Source organism: Phragmites australis, chromosome 24, assembly GCF_958298935.1.
Source record: "Phragmites australis chromosome 24, lpPhrAust1.1, whole genome shotgun sequence".
Lineage (NCBI taxonomy): Eukaryota > Viridiplantae > Streptophyta > Magnoliopsida > Poales > Poaceae > Phragmites > Phragmites australis.
This window is the reverse complement of record NC_084944.1, coordinates 18,551,877-18,556,618: the sequence shown is the minus strand read 5'-3', so window position 1 is coordinate 18,556,618 and position 4,742 is coordinate 18,551,877. Positions and strand designations below refer to the sequence as shown.

General features: G+C 42.9%; 1 long non-coding RNA gene across 1 annotated transcript; it reads right to left on the bottom strand.

Annotated features, from left to right (window-relative positions):
* Positions 1-1,125: 1,125 nt before the first annotated feature.
* Positions 1,126-2,023, bottom strand: LOC133906887 (uncharacterized). Its single transcript, XR_009907866.1, has 2 exons — positions 1,905-2,023; positions 1,126-1,809 (listed from the first exon to the last, which is right to left on the bottom strand). It is a non-coding gene; the product is annotated as an uncharacterized LOC133906887 (long non-coding RNA).
* Positions 2,024-4,742: the final 2,719 nt, after the last annotated feature.

The window sequence follows — 4,742 nt, the reverse complement described above, 5'->3', positions numbered from 1 at the left end:
CTATTCCATCAAATCTAGCAAACATAGCATCCAAGGATTCATCGGACCCTTGCACAAATATTTGATATTCTTGGTTGTATGTGTTTTGACGCCTAGCCTTGATTTGGTTGGTACCCTCATGAAAGACACTAAGGGTAGTTCAAATCTCATGGGCAGTACAGAGGTGCTAAACACTGCCAAACTCATTTCGACTCAGGATCGTGAACAAAATATTTTTGGCATTGTAGTTGGCCTCATACTGTTCAATTTGAACCTGAGTCGTGTGAGCAATGGAGATCTCATAGTTGGAATCAACTATTTTCCATATTGCACTTCCTTGGCTTAGAAGATAAGCCTCCATGTGCACCTTCCAATACGAAAAATCACGGCCATCAAGCAGCAGAATCTTCCCACTTCTCTCTATTATCGCCTACGAATCACAAAGCCAGCTAAGGTCAACAGGCGATCAAACCGGCTCTGATACTAATCATCGGACCTAGAATAGCGACTAGAGGGGGTGAATACGTGCCTCAACAAATTTCTTTGATGGCCTTCTCCTATTTTCACCCAACGCACCTCAAGAAAGAATCATCAAAAAGTGAACAAGAATGCATCAGAAACTCAGCACCCTAATTCGGAAGTTATGGGTGTAATTCAGATATTCCGAGTGTCCGGAATCTCCCAATGAACTTCGGGTTGGCGTTCTTTGTCTCGGTTTGAGACTCCAATCCGGATGTTCCGGGTTGAATAGAACAATGCTGCGAAAATTCAAAATCCAAACTTAAAAATCCTATCAATGGTGTGTCTCATGATTGGAATCGAATATTAGGTTCCACAGCATACCAATCCATGACTCATCCGCACACAAAGCTTGGATCTTGAGAAGAAACACCCAAATATCAAAAAGATTAACACCAGGTGAAGAAAGTCTCTAAGTTGATAGATAAGAGGCAAGGGAATTCAATACCTAATCACGTACATTTCCATGCAAATTTTATGTCTCTAGCAACGAGAAGAACTACTCCAACAAGGTGGGAAATTTCAGCTTAAGCACGAAAATGAAAATCACAACCGAAGGACGACAAACTTGTAAACTCGCAAGGGAACCAATAGAGAGAAACTAGAAGGAGGTGAATTCAAGCAAGAGAAGGAAAATAAACTTCATTACTAGCAGAGCTCAGCCTATTTTAGATAGGTTACAAATATTTTCCTCTAAAAAACTCTCACTTAATACATAGGCTAAGCCCTCATCCTCCTTTCCTATAAAACCCTAGCACAAAGCTCACAAATAATAGGCACAAGGGGCTCAAGTGGCTAGTTCACCCTCTCGTCTAGCCTTACCCCTCTATTTATAGGCATAGGGAGACTCCTTAGAAGCCAAATTTTCTTGTTCCCAAAGTGCCCCTCCTACCTACCACATTCCAATTCTCTCCTACCTACCACGAGGGTATTATCGTCCATTTTGCTCTTGATCCATCGGATGACCACGACGCCTTCACGACTTAGCTTTGCCTCGACACAAGCTTCATGACGGTGCCACGTACTCCTCTAGTCCCCCCACGGTTTTGAGGCCAAACCATGAAACCCTTTGCACGCTTCTCAAAGCGTTACTCGCCACTTTCTTACACCTTAAGGAAGCGCTCTGATATTGACGCGTGTACCTCATCTTGCGATATTGGTCACCGACAAGTTTCTCTCGCTCCCGATCCCTTGAGCCATCTTGTCACTTGCACCAGCATCCCCTTTGCTTGACTTTGTTAACACGCCATCTCCATCCATCTTCCATGATTCGCTTTGCCAGGATCCCGACCTCGGGTTCCCCTGTGCCGCCTGTATCAGTCCCTGAATCAAGTAGCTAATACACACAAAATTCTCTAGAATGATATCAAATATATACTTCGAATAAAATAAAGTAAAATAATTACCTGAAAAGGATAAAAGATGGTCTTGTGGACGAGGATCCACAACAGACTAGCCAGGCAAAAGAGCCTATAGCCGGAGTGGAGCGAAACAACAGCGCAACCCAATGCTACAGACAACTCGGGCGCAGACGCGACCTTTAACTTCATCTGGGTTGAGGTTGATCTCCATCTCACAATCTGAAAGCAACAAGGCTGAGCATGGGAGATACTCAATAAGTCCTAATACTACTTTAAGGGGGTTGAGTAGATGCATAAGGGAGGTAACCAAGGATAAAAGCTATAGGGCTATAGTTTGGGCGCAAAGCCAGTTTTATATGCAATGTGAATGAAAGTGTAACACTTAGTTTAAACCAGTTGAACAAAAACAAGGTTTGATTGATGAAGGTTGTCAGCCCCGGGGGAAAGCTATCTGTTCTCCACAGTTCCCATCTTTTAGCTGGTTGACACCTAGTCCAACCAGATTCAATGGCATACAACCAACTTTCTCCAAAACATGGGAACACTGCCCATTCACACACCAAAGGGGTATGCACACCACAAAACTAACCATTGTGAGTTTGTAACTTTTGCATGTCCATGACCGTGGACACAGCTATTCGAATAGATTTACACTTTACAGAGGTTGTACAACTTTACCCACACGATATGCTCAGCCTTCAACTGTTGTAAGCAGAGGAGCAAATCATAACGAGTTCCTGTACCCATCGAGCATGCTGCTAGACGGTCACCACCCACGGGAATACACCGATCAGGGGCCTAAAGCTCCAACACTCCTTGAAATGGTTCGAATTTGGCCATTAGAATATCACCAGCCAACTTTGATTTCCACAAGTCTTTTCCTGGCTCCCGTTGCACTACAGCCTCCAAGGTGGGTCAAGTCCTGCCCATTCAGGACGTGTGGTTGCACAGGGTGGCTAAGCACGATCACAATTGATTCAATCCTTACATGGCCGAGGCAAGTATCTTTAACATTGACACTGAGTATCACCTCAAGCCCCCAAGAGCATCTTTCCCAAAAGGAATACCCACATGAGATAGCCTCCAACTTTCATAGGACAACCCCGCTCACCCCCGCCAAAGCGGTTTTCATGGTTTTTCTTAACACCAACACCATTTTTCATTACTCACACCATCAAACACCTCAACACATTTCAGTCATTTACAAGGCATATGATCGTAATAAAAAGTGATTAAGTATTCTCCTAGGAGAGATCAAATGTTTCTGAAGAGAGCAGCGTATCCAGCCCTAAGCATACTAGTTAGCAAGGGTTCATCTAATATCATTATATCAGGTATTGGGAGCAATCTAGGGTTATCATTTGAGTATTGCGGGTAATGGTTGTAGTATGGCTCAGTAAATGGGTTATAAATAATAACATAATTTTAAAGAGAAATCTTTATATAACATGCAAATATAACTGCCATGTTTTTAGTTCATCATGTCATTATATTGAAAACATGGATTCAATATGATTAAGGATTTAGGACTTGCCTTTATGAATGTCAATTCATGATTGGTCTTGTCATTCGAGCATCCCAGGCTCTTCATCATCGGACCTCACCTTCAGTTCCTTCCTCGCGATCTTGCTTAGAACCTTGACTTCGAGCCTACGCATATTAACAATGAAAAGCACACAACAACTAAACAGATGAACACCAGAATAAAATCAAAGGAAACACCAAAGCGAAAAAAGAACGACTGAGAGAACACTGAAAGCTAAACCTAGCAGAAAATGACGGAAACACTAAGCTAAGCGAAATTGACATCTAGAATCTAGCGAGGTTATCTAGTGAAGCTAGATAAAGTTGTTAACCTAGTTATTTTATGAACTTATGAGAAAGCATAACCAAGTTATTAAATAACTAGATGAGCGTTTAGTAGCCTAACTGCCAGAAAGCCAGTTAGGGCTTCTACGTGTAGGTGAGTGCACGTGTATTAACCTAAACGTATGTGTGATACTTACGTCTATATGCATGTGAGCATGTATACATATATACATAAGTACAACTCTAGACGATTATATATACTTAAGTGTTGAGATTAATATTATAATCTGTAGCACTAAACTAAGTTTATCTAGGAATTAAACTTAATTACCTAGTGTTGTTTAATCACCACCCTAACTAAACTAAAAACTATAGCTATGATAAAAGCATGCAGGTAATTTATTAACTCAAATTAAACTCTGCATTAATCTAATTAGCTAAATTAAAATACTAAACTAACTCTAGTTAAATGCCGCAGCATGAAATAAATACTGAACAAGAAAATTAAACAAACTCCAAAAATTACAAGTCTTAGCGGAGAGATCGATTATGATTTTAGAGGAATATCGGTGAAAAAATCACCAAAATCGGAGTTGAAACGGAGGAGTTATGTTGCTCGAAAGATTTGCCAAAAATGGAAATCCTGGAGGTTGGAAAAGAGTATTGTGAACTCGATCCACGAGGCTGTGAATCGAAGGATGTTTTGCGTGGGAGTTCACGGTGCACCAGATTTGATGGACTCGGTCTGCGGCTGTGGACTAGAGGGGTGGCTCAGGTGTGTGGTCCATGGTGGACCGGTTTTGTGGTCGCGCACCAGCCTGAGCAAGGGATAAGGCCGGTCGGGTGAGTAGCTCGCGCGTGTGGCTCACGTGGAGAGGAGGGAGACCGAAGGGAGTGAGAGAGGGCTAGATGGAATGGAGGCCGGAGTGAGGGAGTGGCTAGAGGAGTGAGCTCGGAGGCAGATCTCACCGACCGAGTGGGGCTCAGAGAAAAGAGAGGGGGAGAGGGGCGCCAGAATGAGGAGGACAGCAGAGAGGATAACGGGAGAGTGGGCTCGTCGGCTGGGATGAGGAG